This window comes from Nannobrachium achirus, assembly GCF_963921795.1.
Source record: "Nannobrachium achirus genome assembly, contig: SCAFFOLD_80, whole genome shotgun sequence".
Lineage (NCBI taxonomy): Eukaryota > Metazoa > Chordata > Actinopteri > Myctophiformes > Myctophidae > Nannobrachium > Nannobrachium achirus.
In genome coordinates this window covers 24,166-47,428 of record NW_027664543.1, presented here as the reverse complement: position 1 = coordinate 47,428, position 23,263 = coordinate 24,166, and positions in this window count along the sequence as shown.

Here is a 23,263-nt window from a genome sequence, read left to right as displayed (position 1 = left end):
GCACTAACATTATCATTGATTTTTTTCCTTTAAAAATTAGGCATTTGTTAACATTCGCATTTGTTAGCATTAGCATTTTTAGCATTTGTTAGCAATTGTTAACATTTGCATGTGTTAGCATAGCATTAGCATATTTGTTAGCATTAGCATTTGTTAGCATTAGCATTAGCATGTGTTAGCATTAGCATTTGTTAGCATTAGCATTATAATGTGTTAGCATTAGCATTTGTTAGCATTAGCATTAGCATTTTTAGCATTAGCAAGTGTTGGCATTAGCATTAACATGTGTTAGCATTAGCATGTGTTAGCATTAGCATTTGTTAGCATTAGCATGTGTTAGCATTAGCATGTGTTAGCATCAACATTTATTAGCATTAGCATTAGTTAGCATTAGCATGTGTTAGCATTAGCATTTGTTAGCATTAGCATGTGTTAGCATTATCATTAGCATTTTTAGCATTAGCATTTGTTAGCATTAGCATGTGTTAGCATTAGCATTTGTTAGCATTTGTTAGCATTAGCATTAGCATTAGCGGTTAGCCGTTGGGACTGTGGGACCACCCACCGAGTTTGTGACCAGTTACGTGTTGGGAAGTGGAGACATGGCTGTTTAAAGCCCAGCCAATAGGAATGCAGAGGGGGCGGGGCTTAAGCATTTACAGATAGTTCCTATTTGCCATGTAAGTACACACAGCGAGTTTTGAGACGGTACCATGCTGCAAACTGGAGATAAAGCTGTTTAAAGCTAAGCCAATAGGAAGATAGGGGCGGGGCTTTAGAGGGGGCGGGGCTTAAGTAATACGTCCCTATTGGCCGTTTAAGTCCAGACACCAAGTTTCAAGACAGTACCATGCTGTGAACTGGAGTAGTGTCTGTTTGAAACCCAGCCAAAAGGAATACAGAGGGGGCGGGGCTTAATCAATAACAGCCCATCCTATTGGCTGGAAAAATACCAAAGTTGTGTATGCGGACTCTTAATCAAGTCATATGACGCCATCCACACGTCTCTACGACAAACGGCTCATGATAAATAGAGGCACTTCCTGTTTGGTGAAGGGCACTTCCTCTTACAGAGGGGGCGGGGCTTCAACATTTACAGTTTGTCCCTATTGGCCAGAAACAGTCCAAAGTCATGTGAGCATTTTAAAGTTGAAATCACATTGCTAGGCAAAAGTATGCCAGAGTAATGTGACATTAAAGTTTCAGTAAAATAGAGTAAAAGTACTTTGAAGTATCAAAAGTAAAAGTACTCATTGTGAATTGAAAAAGTACTCATTATGAAGTAAAAACATACTTGAGTAACAATACTCAAAACTCCAAAGAGTAACTGTTAAAGATGTGATATTTTGTGAGAGCTAAATTTTATCCTCCATCCTGTAGGGGGCACTGTATATTCTCCACTGTGTCTGTAGCTTGCAGCAGAGGTGACATTCAATGGGAGCAGCCATTTTCCCTTCACTCTGGATTAACAGCTTGGTGAGTACACACTGTCTTTCAGCCTCTCTGATAATCCATTCTTTAAAAGTGATAATATTAGGCATCCATCTTGTATGATTGATAATTACTGTATATTGGACATATATGTTGTGTTGTTGAGGGTATTTGTTAGAAGATGTGTATCATTTAGGAGTTATTTGGAGTTTATTGGCAAAACATGTCTTGACATGACTTCTGCTAACAGCACATGTTGTGTTAGCAATATAGCATGTGGTCTACTAAAAGCTGCTAGCTGTAAGCTAGCTATGTACAGGTGTGTGTGTGTGTGTGTGTGTGTGTGTGTGTGTGTGTGTGTGTGTGTGTGTGTGTGTGTGTGTGTGTGTGTGTGTGTGTGTGTGTGTGTGTGTGTGTGTGTGTGTGTGTGTGTGTGTCTGTCTGTGTGTGTGTGTGTGTGTGTGTGTGTGTGTGTGTGTTGACATGCCTAGACTTGTCTGGTGATAGCTGTTAGTAGCTAATGCTGTTGACATGTGCTTGTTGAGCTGGAGCCAAGCAGAGGCTAAATATCAGTGTTGGTCTGCTTATTAGTGTGTGTGTGTGTGTGTGTGTGTGTGTGTGTGTGTGTGTGTGTGTGTGTGTGTGTGTGTGTGTGTGTGTGTGTGTGTCTGTGTGTGTCTGTGTGTGTGTGGTTTGGGCCGTTTTTTGAAAAAAAAAAAAAAATTTTTCCATGTTTTTTTTTTTTTTTTTTTTTTTTCAAAAAATGTTTTGGACCTCCAGAAATGTATTAGGCATGATCGCGATCGCGAAATTGCATGTTTAACCCCCATACCAACCAATTATTTCAAACATAGCAGCCATGTTTGTTTACATCTGAAGAAAACATAATGGCTCATAAATCATGAATGCCTGAACGGATTTCCAAGCGGATTTTTTTGTTTGAAAGCTGTGAACAGCATCTACACACGTGGTGCATCATCTAGGCATGGGCGTGCACAATCCGTGCACTATAAATTACATGGAGGTCTATGGAGACCATGGCATCATGGGACATTGAAGAGAAAATCATTGCAACTTAAGTGTTAACTACTCCACCTCTTAGAAGCAAATATTGTTCTTTTACTCCACAACGATTATTTGAACACTTTAGCTCAGGGGTGTTCAACAGAGGGTCCGGGACCTCTAGGGGGTCCACAGAGTTACTACAGGGGGTCCTTCAAATCTTTGTTTGATACAAACCTTTCTCCTTTTTTATATTAGCCAATTGAACCCTAACTGAGAACTGAGAACTTTAGCCAAAAATAGCAGATCTACAAATTCATAACGTCTCGCTCTGCTAGTCGTTGTGAGCTTGTAGATCGGCTATTTTCAGCAGTTTTTTTACAACAAGGGTTCATATTTTAGATTGTAATTAAAGAATATAAAAGATGAGTGTTAAATTGATTTTATTTACTTCTTTCTATCGTTTTAGAGATTCTTATTTCAGTGGTTGGGGTCATGCGTACAAGTGGCTAAATATGTCATTTTACACAGAATAAGCCCATTTCCAAAATACAACGCAACCTTTCATGGTTGGATCTGACTTATGGGGGCTAGAAGTGTTAATGTAAATAGCAATAAAGAAACTGCTGGCTTATTGTGTCTAAAAAGACATATTTAGCCACTTGTACGCATGCCCCCATGCGTTCGCATGCCCCACATTTTAGCACGGTAAACACGATAAAACAATAGAACGAAGCAAATGAAAACATTTTAACACTCACCTTTTCTTTTCCCTATTACAATCTAAAATATGAACCCTTGTTGTAAAAAAACTGGGGCTGTCAAACGATGAAACTATATGGAATCTGGGGGTCCCTTCATCTCTCTCTCAGCTAAGGTGTCCTTGGCCTGAAAATGTTGAAGACCCCTGCTTTAGAGTATACATAATTTAACTACTTCAGCCAGTTTATGCATAGGCTATTTGAAAATAGCAGATCTACAAGCTCACAATGCATTACAATGTGACACACTACAAGCTTGTAGATCTGCTATTTTCACAACAAAAAAATTACTTTTACTTTTGGTACATTAAGTTCGGCTTTGTATTTATGTGTGTCTCCATAATTTAAGCATGCAGCCCTATTGGGGAACAGCTTTTCAATCTAATACTGTAGAAAGGCTAGTCATTTTGACGAGAGTCTAACATCATCATTGTTTATTACTCAGTTGAATTTGCTCTTTGTTGGGGGAATCATTTGTGATGGCTTCTTCTATGCAAACCTCAGACAGCAGTTAAGACCTCATTGAAAACCTGCGTTGAGTTCATCATGTTGTCACACTATGGTTGACATTGTCATATTTGAATTTAAATGGAGTCATAGCTGTGCCATTTGGATTTTATGACATTAGATGAAAGGACAGATTATAGATAGGACACTATTTAGGAGGTGAAAGGTATGTTTATTTATCCTCCAATCAAGTTAGAGGATGTGTGTATGTGTTGATTGAAGAGTGTAATGATGCTATCAGTATGCATCAGGGCCTCTCTCTCCCGTTCTTGCATGTAGACGCACGCACGCACACACACACTTGCACACACACGCACGCACATGCACACACAGCCAGCCAGCCAGCCAGCCGTGGCGATAGTGTTACTGTTACACTTGTTGTTGTTTTGTTACCATGGAGGGGATTGGAAACCAGTCATTTTCCTTGTGATTTCATCCAGGCTTGTTCCTATTTTAAAGGAGTAGTTCACCTTCAAAATGACTTTTTTCTATTGATTATTCACACCATGGAGACTTGAATTCAATAATATATTTAGTTTTTTGTCACATTCCTAAGACAAAAATGTGATTAGAGTAAATTTACCCCATTGATTCTGGATGGGGACCCAAATCTATTTGGGTCCCCATCCGGAACAAATGGGGTTACATTTATTGTAATCACATTTTTGTCTTAGGAATACGACAAAATGCTAAAAATATTATTGAACTGAAGTCTCCATGGTGTGAATAATCAAATGAAAAAAATAAAATCATTTTGGGGGTGAACTACTCCTTTAATGCAAGCTGGTGAGACACTACAGCTTTTGCAAACATTGTTGAGGCTGTGAACTTAAGGATTGTTTTTAATCGATGCATCTGCCTGGAGGTGTGTGATGTGTCAATAACAAGATGAATTCACAAACCAACACTGCTGCTGATACCATTATTGGGTCTCTCTTCTCATACAGATTGTCTCTTTCTCACATACACACACACAAACTTGTGTATATCATTCTATTATTTAATTTTGTTTTCTTTTTTTTTCTTTTACCCCCCAGTGACTCCTAGAGACATACTGCTTCTACAGAGATTTCTTGCTCCCAGCGTCCAACCGACTTTTGCCTGCAATACCTGGTCTACGTATCACAGCATATACTATACTCAGACTTATAACACACACACATAGATACACTCACACTCACACTCACACTCACACCTCTCCCTCTCTCCCTCTCCATCTCCATCTCCCTCTCCCTTCTCCCTCTCCCTCTCCATCTCCCTCCTCTCTCAATTGAATTGAATTGTCTGTCTGCCTGTCTCCACTCCCACCGACCTTTGCCCGTAGTTGCCTGCAATAGTCTACGACTGTGTATCACAAACAACACACATATATATATATATATACACACCTAGACACACACACACACACACACACACACACACACACACACACACACACACCACACGTGCACACAAACACACACTCACACTCAAATTCTCACCTCTCCCTCCCCCTCCCTCTCTCTCTCCCTCCCTCCCCCTCCCCCCTTTCCTCAATTGTATTGAATTGTCTCTGTCTGTCTGTCTGTCTCCACTCCCACTGACCTTTGCCCGCAGTTGCCTGCAATACTTGGTCTACGTGTCACAAACAACACATAGTATACTCAAACATATATATATATATATATATTATATATATATATATACACACACACACACACACACACACACACACACACACACACACTCTCTCTCTCTCTCTCTCTCTCTCTCTCTCCTCTCTCTCTCTCCTCTCTCTCTCTCTCTCTCTCTCTCTCTCTGTGTGTGACTGTATCTTGTCTCTGTCTGTGATTTGTATTATATTTTGACCCAGTTTATTGATTGTATTGTGTTACTAACACTTGTTGTTTGAGTTTTGTCTTTGTAAGTCTACAGGTACCACCAGAACAATGGCCAGAGGAAACAAGCGTTCCAGAGCAGCTGCCCAACGCCACGCCGCCGCCGCCGCCCCCGCTGCTGCCGCAGCCGCGAGAAACCGCTCAGTAGCACCGCCTGGCGAGGTAAAAGAAATGTGTGCACCTGAATCTTCACAGTGGGATTATCAATGAAATGATTATCTTATGTCCGTTCTCTATATTGTCACTTTTTACCAGAGTTATATTGGTCTTATTTGTTTTTTTTTCTTTGTTTTTTAGACGGAAAACCATGCGCAACCGTTGGTCCAGGTGGATGTGAAACCGAGAGCGTCTACAACACCTTGCTCCTCACCCGCGCAAAAGGTATAATGCACTGACCTATTTGTGGTCAGATAATACTGTAATGTGAATCTTCTGCTGACAAATGGATTTGCTTAGAGGCAAACCTTTTCAGTGAGAAAATTACTGTAAAACCGTACTGTTTCCTATGCAACCTTCTAATCATTTTTTTCAATCAAACAGGTGGCTCGATTCAGCAACTCCCCACCAGCCACCAGCCAGAGTACCATGGCTAAACAGGTATGCTATTTTATATTTTTTATTTTAGTGCCAGTGAAAACAACACTTTATACTGTAGCTTACACAGTGCTCCTATTTTACAGTCCACAGAATAGAGGGCAGAGCGCTCTGGCCACGTTCAGGTGTTTAGACAGATATCTGGGGTTGTGTTTTTAGATGGCTGTGTTCCCTCTCAAACAAGCACTTGCCCGGTCGGCCAACCTGAAAGCAAACTACGCCTGCCCCAAAGTTTTATTTAACTGCCAGGGACAGGTGGTCCACCTTAGTAGACCACCTCCAAAACCTGATCAACCCCTACAACTCCACCCGTTCACTCAGATCAGCCAACACAGGGATGCTGACAGAACCCTCGCTAAAAACCCCAGGACAAAAATCGACTTGTCCTAGACTCTTCTCCCTCCTGGCCCCCAAACTGTGGAATAAACTCCCTGTCTCACATAGAACTACCTCTTCAGACTCCACCTAAACCCATAGCACTACTGTAACACTCCCCTTCCCTCAATGACCATACATGAAGTTGGAGCATTTTTAGGTTTTAGAAACATGTTTACTGATTAGGTGCATGGTCTACTTATGTTATTGTTTTTCTAGATTGATATCCCTATGCATTGTTATATTATTGTGGATGCACTGACAATATCTTGCTTATTATATTGATCTATTACCTGCTTATTGTAAGTCAATTTAGATTAAAAGTGTCTGCTAAATGCCTAAACTGTAGTGTCAACACCTCATCTTTATCTGTGTCTGTTTTAGCTACCAGCCTTTGGTACAGGGAGACGGCACTCTGTCAGGCAGTGGCCGATTTCACGCCTGACAGGAAAGCAGCACAAGTCCCTCATTCCAGCTGACTTGTCAAACAAGAAGGTATCTTTATTTGCTTGTGTATTAAGTCTTGAGGAGTAAATGTGACTGTTAACACAATAAAGCATTGATTTTTTGTTGTTGTTTTTCTTCTCTTGAAACAGTTTGCACTGGTCATCGGGGAATCTCATCTACGCGCTATCGTTGATGGATATGTGACCATGCCAAACTCTGACCTGAGCTTTGGTCTGATGTCCTTCCCCGGTGCCAAAGCAGCAGACGTTGAGCTAGAAGTGAGACACGCCGTTGTTCCACACGTCCCGGACATCGTCTGCATTTTGGCAACAAGCAACGACCTGGGAGGTCAAAGTGTAAGCCAAGCAGGACACGACTTCCGCAGGCTCCTCGATACGGCCCTACGACGCTGGAAGCATGTAAGTTGATACTTACAAATACTTTTTTTCTATCGTGGTCATTTAAATGCCTCCAAATGTTTGAGAAGATGTTGTTTTTCACGATGAACAATTTGTTTTTTATAGGTTTTCGTCCTTGACTTTCCACCTCGCCTGAATGTTGACATCAGCCGCCAGAACGATCTTCGCGAGGCTTTCAAACGTGCGGCTAACTTCTGTGGTAAGTAAAAGAAATGCATACACAACAGATAATGTCTGGTTAGGCTGATCTCACAATGTGACTCGTTGTGAGCTTGTACACTGGCTATTTTTTTTGAAAATATTCCCCACAAATAGGGATGCTAGGGTTCAAGTAGTTGCAGGACCTTTTGAACTATACGAATGCAGAGACACAGCGTAGTGTCTCAGTAAACTATAGTATCATAGAATGCAGAGAGACAGCGTAGTGTCTCAGTAACTATAGGATCATAGAATACAGAGAGACAGCGTAGTGTCTCAGTAAACTATAGGATCATAGAATGCAGAGAGACAGTGTAGTGTCTCAGTAAACTATAGGATCATAGAATGCAAAGAGAGACAGCGTAACATCTCAGTAAACTATAGTATCATATAATGAAGAGAGACAGTGTAGTGTCTCAGTAAACTATAGGATCATAGAATAAAGAGAGAGTGTAGCGTCTCAGTAAACTATAGGATCATATAATGCAGAATGCAGAGAGACAGTGTAGCGTCTCAGTAAACTATAGGATCATAGAATGCAGAGAGGCAGCGTAGCGTCTCAGTAAACTATAGGATCATAGAACGCAGAGAGACAGCGTAGCGTCTCAGTAAACTATAGGATCATAGAATGCAGAGAGACAGCGTAGCGTCTCAGTAAACTATAGGATCATAGAAAGTAGAGAGGCAGCGTAGCGTCTCAGTAAACTATAGGATCATAGAATGCAGAGAGACAGCGTAGCGTCTCAGTAAACTATAGGATCATAGAATGCATAGAGACAGCGTAGCGTCTCAGTAAACTATAGGATCATAGAAAGTAGAGAGGCAGCGTAGCGTCTCAGTAAATTATAGGATCATAGAATGCAGAGAGACAGCGTAGCGTCTGAGTAAACTACAGGATCATAGAATGCAGAGAGAGAGCGTAGTGTCTCAGCAAACTATAGGATCATAGAATGCAGAGAGACAGATTGTGCTACAACATATAAATGTAATATTGATAATAATATAAAGGCTTACGTAATGAGTAACTTATAGTCATGTCGTGTCCCCCCGCCCCCCCACACACACACACACACACATACACACACAGTCTGTCTGGATCTGTCCCATTTACCATATTCCCTCCTGATTGGCTACGATTGCCTTCTACAGTTTGTGTATGTGACGTGACTGTCGCTTATCTCCCGATTAGGGTTGATTACCTCCTCTGTGCTCAACCTTGTGGTTTACTGGGGAAGGCATGTTTAAAATGTTTATGTTCTTTCTTTATTTAAGGTGTCACATACACCGGCACGACAGATCTGTTTCCGCTGACACAGTCTGAACTCTGGTGTCGCGACAATGTAAGTGCAATCTTTGTTTTCAAAAGTCATGTGGAGATTATGCATTATTTGTAGATCATATGAATACAACATTACATATCAACTAACGGAATATTAAAATGTCTATTGGATTCTGAAAATGTTGTATTATGTCTCTCAGGTGCATCTTTCTGATTCGTATGGGATGTCGGTGTTGGCTTTTTCGATTGTAATGGCAGTTGAAAGCGAGCTGCAGCGAACAGTCCAGACAGCACAGGTTCGTCCGGACATCTTAATTCTAAATAAATACAAGCTAAGTTGACAGGGTTCTTATTTCCGAGGCTGTAAACATTTTTCTCTTTGTATGCATAGCTGACTCCCAAGAAGTCACCCTCCAAGCCAGCTGTGGTGCCACCACCTCCAGTCCGCACTGTGTCTCCGAGAGTGATTGTGAGTCGTGAAGTGCGTGTACCACGTTCACCTGGTGTGAGGGTAAGTGTTGAATCCTGTCAGTGCTTTGTGAAAAGGGATACTCTGTTAGGGTATTAACATTTTACTCATCAATCTGCATTTGTCATTTCAGACCAGCCCGCCTCCCGTACCTCCCAGGCAGTCGTCAACTTGGCTATCGCAGCAGCAGCAGCGGCAGCAGCAGCAACAGGTTAAAACCCTCTTAATACCTATTGTTGGGACCCAGTGCGTGCTCTACTCGCTTTGTACTAGTTAGCGGTTGAGAACAGCGTTCCCAATCAACTTCCGACATTCCTTTGACTAGTGAAACAAACGGGTGCTCTGTTCTACAAAGATGCAGTCCATTTAGCGTGACATGCTGTGAGCTTGTAGATCTGCTATTTTCTGAAAATGTTGGCCGAATGAGTGGGGGAGTAGTCTTGGTGTGGCTAAGCATTCATTAATAGACAGCATGCTGCATCACACATACAGTAGAAGACAACATCCTGTCATATATACAATAGTATGATACTGTCTCCTCTCCTTGATGTAGCCAATTCAAAAGCATTTAATGACACTTTAATGACACTATCAAATAAATATCTGATCTACAGGCTCACACGATGTGTGAACTCTGTGTGTCTGTCGGTTTTATAAGGCCTGGCAGTGCCAGCCTGATGATGTGGATTCACTCACACGATACTCCACGATATAATAATCAGTCTGGAGTTTGGCTTGTAGGCAGATGGCATGAGAAATCAGAAAATCACCGGACCAATCAGGGGAAGATTTATAATTATCCCTAATCTAATAATCATAATCCTTCTCAATTCTGTCTGTCTGTCTGTCTGTCTTTCTTTCTACAAAAGGACGACTCGCCAGAGAGTTCAATCCCTCGCAATCCTGTGTGGTTTAGCCCTAAGGTCTTGAACGCTATGGAAGCATTCCTGCCATCAAACCTGAACAGCCCTGTGGAGTGCCCAGGTTTTCCAAAGGGCAGCAAGGTAAATTGAAGTGTATCTGTAGTTCAGGCCTTATTTAATTTAGACAGATACAAAATGTCAACATTATACAAAAAGCTACAGGGTTTCCACTGTCATGCCTGAAAAACCTTTTGTCCGTTTCTGTGTGCAGGCGAGTCCTCCGAAATCGCCTCGCAAGTCTCTGCGCAAACAACACCACCTCTCAACACCACCTCTCTCCCGAAGAGTGGCTGTGAGCTGTGACGTGCCTTGTGCCACGGTAAGAAGATGTAACTGTGTGACAGGGATATGTTTCTAGTTATTTTTTTATTTGACACACTCTGAGAAATTATCAATTATTTCTTCTTGTAGGAAATTGTGGTTCTGGATTTTAACAAGACAAATCTTTTATGGAAGATACTAGCACAACATATTTACAGATGGGGCTCTCCAGACAAATTACACTATAAACGTGGCTAAAGCTTAGTAGCCACAGTTGTTACAGATTGTTTGATATGGCACTGGACACAACAGCAAAGATAGGAAGAGATAAAGCAGAATATTTGACTATAGCATTCATTACAGTACAGTTGTAGACAGAACTTGAACTGACTAATTAGCAACCCCCACCCAAAATGATCACACATGGCCCTGCAATCAGCTACCTGTCTGTATATCTAGGCTGAACCTAGAGCTAAGCACATATATCAATCAAGTTATCTATCAAGTGCAATGTGCAAGCAATGAAACAGAATGTATAGAACAGTACAGCAAAGTTTGATGCAAAACAGCATCAGCTTTCCATCTAGTGTTCTGTCTCTCTAAAAAAAAACAGCATTGTTGTCCCGCCATCCTGGCTTATCTTTTCAAATGGGGATCTGCGGACTAATGGTGGCAATTTGGGGGTCCTCGACATGACAACTTTGGAGAATCGCTGGTGTAAATTTAAGGTTAATGTTGACAATTTTAATAGAATGTGAATTGGGGAAACAAAGGAGCCATCTGTTGACAAAAGACTGTAATAACAGAGTCTCTCTCTCACTTTAACAACAGTGATATTATTCACAGCAAACATGTTACTAGTGTTACTGTGTGTTTAGCCATACCTTCAAACTTACATCCCCATTGGACTATATTTATTCTGGGGCTAAATAAATAAATTTATTTGGAGACCTTAGCTGGAGATATGTACTATTATGTTTATTGTAATGCTGACTATAGCTGTCAGTTGATCTTTGATCTAGAAGTAACCATTTCTTTCCCAAGTAATGTTGGCCAAGTTCAGCATTGCATATGACCACTTGTCCTCTTCCATAACAAAGATGGCGGGTCACACTAGGTTATCCTTTATTCTCTGCAGCACTGCCCCCATACCTTTGCAAATTATGGTATGAATGTATAATGTTTGTAGATGCCTTAATGCAGGGGTCTCAAACTCAATTTACCTTGGGGCTGCTGGAGGCAGAATCTGTCTGAGGCTGGGCTGCAGCCTCAGCGCACATGCACGCGTGCGCAGCGCGTGTATGTGCGCGACATGCACTAATAAAACAAATGAGTGCATATGCACTAATTTGTTTTATCATACTGTAGTTTCATACCAGTCTAACAACTACTGTATCTATCTCCCCATCAAAGAAAAATCCAATCTTCTCAAATGCCTTTTTTATTTTTTAACACAAAATAAGATGAACAAGGACCCTGGTGTAAACAAGTTGTGTTTAACTTATGGAACATGTACTGTACTGTTCACTGTACTGTATTATTAACTGTTTTGAGGTTCATATAAAACTTGCGGGCCACACTAACATTAAACTTTCATATTAAGGTGAGGGCCACAAAATATCGTCTCGCGGGCCGCAAATGGCCCCCGGGCCACCAGCTTGAGACCCCTGCCTTAATGGATAGGGACCAGTATGCGTGCAGGTCAGCACCAAAATGTTCAGATCTACAAGTTTGACGCATCGTTTCTAAATTGCAGTGCAATGCACAGTACAACCACAGTCTACTACTGTTGTACTAGAGGTCACCAACCACAGTCTTCTACTGTTAGTCATTTGGATCTGACCAGTACAACCACAGTCTTCTACCATTAAGTCACTGGGAGCTGACCAGTACAACCATTGTCTTCAAGCCTAGCCAATTAAGTGAAACCACAGTTTTCTACTCTAAGTCATTGGGAGCTGACCATTAAAACCACAGTCTTCTACTGTTGTACTGGGAGTCAAACTGGGGGTCCTTGAAATTCAAATGGTTAAAACATCTTCATCTTCAACATCTTGTTGCCTACACACAGGGTTTCCACTGTTAAGAATTGTCATGGTTTCCACTGAAAAAAGGTTTGGAGTTAATGTGATGTGACACATTGTCCGTTTCTGTGTGCAGGCGAGTCCACCGAAATCGCCTGGCAAGTCTCTGCGCAAACCAGTCACAACAACGCCTCTCTCTCGAAGAACGGCTGTGAGCTGTGACGTCCCATGTGCCACGGTAAGGAGATGTAACTTGTAACTGTGTGACAAGGGATATCTTTTTAGTAATTTGACACGCAGTGAGCAATTATCAATTATTTCTTCTTGGAGGAAAATGTGGATCAGGATTTAACAAGACAAATCTTTTATGGGAGCTACAAGCACAACATATTTACAGATGGGGTCCCTAGACAAATACATTTTAATTTGACATGAAAAACATGGCTAGAGCCTGGTAACCACAGTCGTTACAGATTGTTTGATATGGCACTGGACAGCACTGGACACAACAGCAAAGCGAGGGAAGAGATGAAGCAGAATATTTTACTATACCATTCACTACAGTACGGTTGTAGACACAACTGAACTGACTGCGTGTATGCATGTGCAGGTCCACTCCAAAATGTATAGATCTAGAGTCTCAAAGTGTCGTTACTAAATTGCAGTCCAATGCACTGTATAACCACAGTCTACTACTGTTGTACTGGAAGCTAATCAACCACAGTCTTCTATTGTTAGTCACTGGGATCTGACCAGTACAACCACAGTCTTCTACGTCATTGGAACCTGAACAGTACAACCACCGTCTTCTGCTCTTGGGACTGAGAGTCAAACTGGGGGTCCTTGAAATTAAAATGGTTGAGAATCTCTGCTAGAGTGTTAAAACATCTTCATCTTCAACATCTTGTTGCCTACACAAAGGGTTTCCACTTTTATGTAATAAAAGATATACAAGCTCACAGTGCTGCGAGCTTGTAGATCTGCTATTTTTGAAAAGTCGCGAAAATTAGAATTTTGACCCGATTCTATAAGTGTCTTTTGAATCCTTCCAAGATTTTTTGAAAAACCCTATGTTTCTATGTCAGCAATCTGGCCAGCCATTGTCAAAGAAAAGCTCCTTTTCTCTTAACTGGAGCTCAGTTAGTCTGTTCTTGAGAGACTACTTTGTCAGTGGTTCTCAAACCTTTTCATGTGAAGGAGCCCCAAAATTATATTTATTTGGCCACGTACCCGCATCTCAAAATATCTAGTTCCAGGGACCACCCAGAAGCAAAATTTGAGTTACAAACGTTTGCTTTGAAAATACATAATATTCAAAGATTTGCACAAATTGTCACGACTTTTTCAAAAATAGCAGATCTACAAGCAGATCTACAGATCTACTGAGCTTGTGTATCTGCTATTTTTCACTGGTTAAAGCATTCAATCATTTCTAGGCCTAAATGGGTTAAAATGGTTGAGCATCTCTGCTAGAGTGTTAAAACATCTTCGTACATCTTGCTGCCTACACACAGAATTGAATTGTCATGGTGTAAACATTGTCCTTTTCTGTGCACAGGCGAGTCCTCCGAACGTCACAACACCACCGTTCTCCCGAGGACATGCTGTGAGCCGTGGCGTGGACGTACCCCTCTCCCCTGGTGCCGCGGTAAGGACATTTGACACGCTAGTATTTATTTTGGGGGGAAAAATCACTCACTGTGAGAGCAAATCACTCATCTAATGTCTGGACAGGTTTATGCATTCTGCTGTTGTCTATTGTTACCACAAGGTGGCTGGAAATCCTACATTTTACCTAATTTCTACACTGAGCTGTAATATGGGGATAAATAACGTTGTAAACTATAAGAAGTTTGTAGTGATGTTAGATGACGTTTTGTTGAATATTATTACTTTATTTAATTATATAATTTAATTTATAATGTCTATAGATGCCTTAATCGTCCACTGCACTCATGTGCACGCGGTGTGACAGGGATATGTTTTTAGTTATTTGACACGCAGTGAGCAATTATCAATTATTATAAAACCTGGATCAGGATTTAACAAGACACATCTTTTATGGGAGCTACTAGCACACGATATTTACAGATGGGGTCCCCAGACAAATGTGGATCTTTGATCTCGAAGTAACCGTTTCTTTCCCAAGTAATGTTGGCCAAGTTCAGCACTGCATATGACCACTTGTCCTCTTGCATAACAAACATGGTGCGTCACACTAGGGTAGCCTTCATTTTCTGCAACACTGCCCCATCCATGCCTTTGCAAATCATGATATGTTTATAATGTATGTAGCTGCCTCAATGGTCCACGCCACACTGATAGGAAGCAGTATGCACACGCAGGTCAGCACCAAAATGTTCAGATCTACAAGCTCACAACGTGTCGTTTGTAAATTGCAGTGTAATATACAGTACAACCACAGTAGAAGACTTGGTTAGCTCCCAGTAAAACAGTGATAGATTGTTAGTCATTGCAATCTGACCAGTACAACCACAGTCTTCTACCGTTAAGTCACTGGGAGCTGACCAGTACAAGCACAGTCTTCTGTGGTCAAGCCTAGCAGTCAAACTGGGGGTCCTTGAAATCAAAATGGTTGAGCATCTCTGCTAGTGTTAAAACATCTTTGTACATCTTGCAGCCATACACAGAATTGAATTGTCATGGTGTAAACATTGTCCTTTTCTGTGCACAGGCGAGTCCTCCGATCGTCACAGCACCACCGTTCTCCCGAGGATATGCTGTGAGCCGTGGCGTGGACGTACCCCTCTCCCCTGGTGCCGCGGTAAGGACATTTGACACGCTATTATTTTGGGGGAAAATGTCACTCACTGTGAGAGCAAATCACTCATCTAATGGCTGGACAGGTTTATGCGTTCTGCTGTTGTCCATTGTTACCACAAGGTGGCTGCAAAGCCTACATGTTGCCTAATTTCTACATTGAGCTGTAATATGGGGATACATAACATTGTAAACTGTAAGAAGTTTGTAGTGATGTTCGATGACTTATTGTTGAATAGTATTACTTTAAATATGAATTTATAAAGTCTAGATGCCTTAATGGTCAACTCCAATCATGTGCACACCATGTGAGTTTGTATATCGGCTACTCTCGACGTGCAGTACCGTTGTACAATGAAGTATATATGTCTAGCAAGGGTGCAAGAAAACTAGCAGATCTACAAGCTGATTTTGAGCTTGTAGATCTTCTACTTTTGATGCTTTTGTGTGTTGCTGAGTAGGGCAGAGGTTCTCAACCACTGTTAACAGTGGTCCTTGAGGGGGATCCTGGTGGTCCCTAGCTAAATGATGGAGAGATGGTAACCAAATGTACCATTATTTGTTTGTGTTGCCAATTTGTTTAAGCTACCTGTGATAGTTATTTCAGGCAATAGTGCAGTAGACTAATTCAGAAATATGTTGGGGTTGTTTTTTGGTATACTGTATGTGTTGCTATGGAGCTTGAGCATGACCCCTGTTGTTAGTATATGTTGTTAGTATGTATGTTGCATGCAGCAATAAAACAAGGAGCTGGAGGCTATTATAATCAGAGGTTAATCACTGTCATGGTCGATTGTTCCACTGAACCTATTTGGCTTGTTACTGGTTACAAAGGCACCTCATTCAACTCTTGTCATGATACTGTGTACCGGTGTACCACTGAGTACTAGGGCTGCCCCTTGCTGAGGCAGGAAACATAACATGCATGCTGCTGCACAGCACAGTGAACGGCTAAGCACACAGCCACACACACTCTCTCTCTCTCTCTCTCTCTCTCTCTCACACACACACACACACACACACACACACACACACACACACACACACACACACACACACTGCCTAATTTCTACATTGAGCTGTAATATGGTGATAAATAACGTTGTAAACTGTAAGAAGTTTGTAGTGATGTTAGAGGACGTTTTGTTGAATATTATTACTTTAAATATGAATGTATAAAGTCTATAGATGCCTTAATGGTCAACTCCAATCATGTGCACGCCTTGTGAGCTTGTATGGCTACTCTCGACGTGCAGTACCGTTGCACAATGAAGTATATGTCTTGCAAGGGTGCACCTCACTAGCTTTTTTTAGTACATTATATGGAAGAAAACTAGCAGATCTACAAGCTGATTTTGAGCTTGTAGATTTTCTACTTTTGATGCTTTTGTGTGTCGCTGAGTAGGGCAGTGGTTCTCAACCACTGTTGAACTGTGGTCCTTGAGGGGGATCCTGGTGGTCCCTAGCTAAATGATGGAGAGATGGTAACCAAATGTACCATTATTTGTTTGTGTTGCCAATTTGTTTAAGCTACCTGTGATAGTTATTTCAGGCAATAGTTCAGTAGGCTAATTCAGAAATATGTTGGGGTTGTTTTTGGTATACCTAACCCTAACCTTAACCTCAGTGAGGGAACATAGGGCTGAGGGAGCTTGAGCATGACCCCTCTTGCTAGTATATTTTGTTTGTATGTATGTTGCATGCCGCAATAAAACAAGGAGCTGGAGGCTATTATAATCAGAGGTTAATCACTGTCATGGTCGATTGTTCCGCTGAACCTATTTGGCTTGTTGATGGTTACGAAGGCACCTCATTCGACTCTTGTCATGATACTCTGTGTACCGGTGTACCACTGAGTACTAGGGCTGCCCCTTGATGAGGCAGGAAACATAACATGCAAGCTGCTGCACTGCATAGTGAATGGCTAAGCGCACAGCCACACACTCTCTCTCTCACACACACACACACACACACACACACACACACACACACACACACACACACACACACACACACACACACACACAGTCTAACACTGGTCTCACACACAAACCACAGCACAGAGATAGAATGAGTAAGTCAACACAATGCCGGTGCATAATCTGCTGTTTCTTCAGATTTGGTTGTGAAAAAATTCCTCCACTTACTTGGGAGGTATGTTAATTCACAACAACCTGTCCTGTAGACCATGGTCGTAAGTTACTATGAAAAGCCCCACTGGTGTGTCTCTGTCTGTCCGTCACGTCACACTTTTGCTCTACTCATATGTCCGCCACTGTTTCCCCGATCCATGCCAAACTTTGCACACACAATCCTTGGCTACCAAACCACAACCTCCACTCATTTCTCACATGCCCCTCTACTAGTGCCACCAGGCAGATTCTTGTAAAACAATTTTTTGGACACTGCTCCTACACGCTTTGCCATAAAATCACACAAAGTGGTACATAGTGTCTATAATAATGTCATCAACATGGATCTGTCCCATTTAGCGCCACCATCAGGCCAAGTTTTGCCAAACACTTTTTAGGACACTGCTCCTACAGATTTTGCCCTAAAAGCACACAAAGCGGTACAGTATGTATAGAGTCATCAATATGGATCTGACCCATCTAGCACCACCATCAGGCCGATTTTTTTCAAACACATTTCACACACAGTTCACTGCTCCTTCATACTTTGCCTAAAATCACACAAAGTGGTAGACAGTATCTCTAAAGTCATGTCATCAACATGGATCCGTCCCATCTGCCGTGGTATCTGAAACTATAACCCCCACCTTGAATCAGTTTATATCAAAGCCAGGTGTATCATTTATTTTCACAGTGCGGTGAGGCTGAACTAGAGAAGCGAGCGTTTGATTTCCTCTCAAATCCTGCCGTGCGGGTGCTTCTAAGCACCGCCCGCATGCTTAGGACAGTGACTGAATGTCTCCGGGCGGGGCTTGTAAAGGCAACAAGCGCCCTCTATTCTCCAGGCACTACTCGGCTGTTTAGTTTAGGTTGCTATGCTAGTGGTTTTGATGTGATGTTCACCCACATAGCAGCTAAATTTGGATGAAAATAAACATGTGTATGCATCGACTATGGTTCTTAACATGAGACTGATCTTACACTGACACGCAATGGCTTCCGTTCCTGGAATGTGGCTGGTAAACAAGGAAATGTCTCTTCCTGGTGGCGGAGAAGTGTACTTTTTCTTCAATATTGGGATTTTTAGAATGATTTATGTTGCCATATTGTAACCGGCAGAGAGGGTTGGAATCACTCGGCTCCGCCTCGTGTTTCCCAACGCCTCTCAGCCTTAAAATACCCGGTAACCACTCGCCTCTTGTGGCTTATTGCTTCATTATGAGGTCTGCACTCTGCTCTGCTGCCTTGTCTATATTTTTCCATGCCTACATGCCGTTTTTACTGGGGAAATCTCGCTATTTGCCAGATATTTCAAGCAGGACACCTAGTGGGCAAAGTGGGTGACGGGGCACCCTGGGGTGCTGCGATGGCAGTCCAGGGGTGCCGTGAGATCGTTTGAGAATATTTGGAATTTATTTGGACCAAAATTATTATTTAGTATAATTTTAAACTTGAAGTACAAAGTTATTTTCAGTCAGTTCTAAACAAAATGGCTATCTCAACGTTTTCCTCGCAACATAATCACTTTCTGTCATGAGCCGTATCTCCAAGTTTCAAATGTGTACGTCTTTTGCCCTGCTTCATCATACAAGACCGCCACACAAAACTAGTGAAAACAGCCAATCTACAAGCACACAACGCCTCGCAATGCGAAGCGTTGTGTGCTTATAGATCTGCTGTTTTCACTAGTTTAGTACATTTTATAGATGATAAATACTAAATGTTTTTGGACATACAAGGTTTCCACCCGACAACGACGATATGCTATAAATATAAGGTGCTGAAAGTGAAAATTATAATGTAGGGGTGCCTCGGATTAAAACAAATATTTAGTGGGTGCCCTGAGACACAAAAGTTTGAAAACCCCTGCATTAATGGACGGTTTTAACGGTGTTAAAAATGTAACACCGCGACACTGCCACAGCTCCATACAATCTATATTACCACATGCTGAATTTGTACGTACCGTGATGGCCTCAGATCTCGTGCTAATTTGATTGAATGATTACTGTGATGGGAATGGGACTTGGGGTGTCATCAATATATGTATGTTCCTGCCTCATTATGACACTGACTGTACTTTAATAAAAAAAGATTTGAAAAGAAAAATCATTAAAGATAGCAGCCATCCCGCCCATACCCTGTTCTCTCTCCTCCTATCCAAAAAAATGTTACCGGGGCATCAAATCACACTCCACCCGTTTCAGTAATAGTTCGTATCCCCAGGCAGTCAGGTTGCTCAACGAAGGGTTGTAACATAGGCTCTGCACACACTTTTAAGCTGTACACTGTTACACTGTATGTTGTGTATGTTGGGATTTGTCTTTGTTTGGGCTGCATGGTATGTGGGTGTACACTGTTGTCAGTCACTGTGACCATGTCTCTGTGTATTAAGGCAAAGTGTGCCCTTGGCACAAGCATTTCTTTGCGTTTGTATGGATATACGTATGTGACAAACGTGAACCTTGAACTAAACAATGCAATGTATTAACAATAGCTTGTAAAATTAAGACTACATTGGATCCGCCGGAACACAGGTTCTACTCAAAAGTAGCTGTTTTGGACATGTGTACAGTGTACACACAACCAAAACAATATTACTAATATTAATGTGTTTGGTTTGACATTTTGTCATTCTTTCTTTTTCTCAACAGATGGAGACGGAGTGTTTCGTCCATGAGGTCTCAGATGTGCATCTTCCCACCCCACCCCTTCCCACCCTAACCCTAACCCATGGCAAAGGCAGCAAGGTAAGTAAGGTAGGTAATACAACTGTACCTCTCACCTATGCTGAGGGCCCGGGCAGCAAGGACGTGAATCTTCCCACCTATGAGGACGTCAAAGGCAGCAAGGTAAGTGGCAGCAAGGTAAGTGGCAAGGACAGTAGCGAGGTAAGTCATACAACTCTACCTCCCACCTATGCTGAGGGCCCAGGCAGTAAGGTAAGTAATACAATTACCTTTCCGCAGTCAGTAAGGGCATCTCGCTGTCAAGCTGACCTATTGGACAACCCACTTGACCCGATGTCCGAAAGGTCAAATAGTCAGTGCACCTGCATAGCGCTGACCTTTCTGGCTGACCACAATGAGGGAATGTGTTTTGACACACCCTCCCTTGATAAGGTGCTTGCACGTGGAGATACTCTCTACAAAGGCGTTATCGCGCAGCATCACTACGACAACAGGCATGTACTACCACACTTGACCATTGAGGAGTTACCAAAACAGGTTTTCACTGAAAGAAATGCTTACATTGTGTTCAACTCGGATTTGAGGGCTGGTTTTGTGAAAAAATCAGATTCACCAAAAAAGCCAAGTGAAAGGAGTAGTCAACGTTTGCCACTTCTTGAGGAGAGTGTGCAGTGCTTGTCAGGAGATGTAACCCATGCCATCTTGATTGTGGCTCCTGAATGCTTTGCATTGTTCCGTGACACGTCAGGATGCTATGGAGTGTTTGACTCTCACTCGAGATCTGCCACGGGTTTGCCAGCATATCAAGGAAAAGCAATACTGAAGATGTTCGATGATCTGGGTGGTTTGGTCGGCCACTTGCACAAGATTCTTAGAGGTCGTCGTCCTCTTGCGACGTATGAGCTTTTGCCCGTTTCATTTCTGATTGATGGCTACAGTGAGACCCCTGGACCGTCAACAGCTATGTCCATCTCAGAAGCTAGAGCAGCAACCGACCATGGCCTCAGTGATATCCCTGGCCCGTCAACGAACGTGACAACCACAGCAGCCATCGATTGTGGCTCCAGTGACACCGCTGTGCAGTCAACAGACATAACCGCTACAGCAGCAATCGAACGTGGCTCCAGTCAGACCCCTAGACCGTCAACAAATGTGACATTCACACCAGCCACAGCACCATTGCCAAAACCGGCTGTTTTCGAACCATTTCTGAAGAGGGGTAGAAGGCAAGAAAAGCAACATTTTCAAGCAGTGAGGGCCACCATTTGTCAAGGGGACATTGTAGGACAGCACCCGAACAAACAGTGCACCTGCATGGCACTCACGTTTCTTGCCTACCATAATGATGGAGTAGGTTTCGACACGGCCTCCCTTGACAAAGTGCTTTACCAGGGAGATGCACTCTACAAAGACTTAATCCAGCAGCTGCATTGTGACCAACTGTTACAGAAACAGTCATATTTCTTGACCATGGAGCAACTCCTCCATGCAAAGCAGGTTTCCACCAACCGTAATGTTTACAGTGTACAACTGAACATGTTAAACCTTAAAATCGGTCCCCTGGACAAAACTAAACGGAACAACTTGTCCCTTGCTGATCAACTGCAGAAGTGCCTGTCACAGGAGGGGGTCACACATGCTTTGTTGATGGTAACCCCTGAATGCTTTGCAGTCTTCCGCGACAGATCAGGGCGCTATGGATTGTTTGACTCCCACTCGAGATCTGCAGACGGTTTGCCTGATCTTGGAGGCAAGGCCATTATGTTGACTTTCCATGACCTGAGTGGTCTGGTCTGCCACTTGCGCCAGATCCTCAAAGGCCGTCGTCCTGGTGTTTCGTATGAGCTCATGCCTGTTGCCTTTGAACTTGACTATGCTGCCAGCACAACACCAGCAGTACCAACACTCGAACCAGCAGTACCCACGTTTAATCTTTCCAAACTAAATAAAGCACAGCGAAGAAGGAACAAGTGCAAAGTCTTGCGGCAACAACGTGAGTGCATGGAACAGAATGTACCACGTGCAAACAAGGGCCTGAGAACCTCCGATCCTGCCCAATATTATAAAATGAGATATAGAATTCCAGAAGTCCGGCTGAATAAACTTAAGGCGAAAAAAAACAGATGGGAAACTGATGCTGCTTTTCGAGAAAGAACGCGTGAAAGGTTTCACAATGACCCTGAATTCAGGCGGCAGCGTATGCAACAAAAGTCCAAGAACCAACGTGAAAGGTTTCACAATGACCCTGAATTTAGGCGGCGGCATTTACAACACACTGCAAAGAACCAGCGTGAAAGGCTTCACAATGACCCTGAATTTAGGCGGCGGCATTTACAACACACTGCAAAGAACCAGCGTGAAAGGCTTCACAATGACCCTGAATTCAGGCAGCGGCGTATGCAACAAAAGGCCAAGAACCAGCGTGAAAGGCTTCACAGCAACCCAGAATTCAGGCGACGGCATATACAACGATGCACCGAGATCAAAAAGCAGAGACTCGATGCAGATGTCATACTCCGTATCCGTCACAAGTTGCAGTGTGCCATGAGACTAAAGAGGAGGTCTGTACACATTGTAAACCGTCACCTGCAAATTACAATGGAAGCTGCAATGGAAGAAGCCATATCGGCATTCCGGGAAAGCATTCGACATGGTCCCACATTTGTCTGTACGGTGTGCCACAGAGCGTTGTTCTACAATCAGGTCCATTGGTGTAACAGGGACAACTACAAGTTAAACCCTTCCGTGGTAACCGCTTGCTTGACAGGCAAGTATGTGCACGCATGTGGCAGTGAATGCTCAGACCCATGCGACGTTGCACAAGAGAGGAGACAGGAGTACATCTGCACCTGCTGTCACGACAACTTGAAACAGGGGTCGATGCCATCCATAGCAGCTGCTAATAAGCTGGAACCAGCACCCGTTCCCCCAGAGCTTCAACTGTTGAATATGCTGGAAAGGCAGATGATCGCAAAGTTCTTACCCTTTGCTAAAATAATTTCTTTGCCTAAAGGACGGCAAAAGGCTGTTCATGGTGCAGTTGTGTGTGTACCATCGGAAGTGGAAGCCGTTGTAAATGCTCTTCCGAGGTCC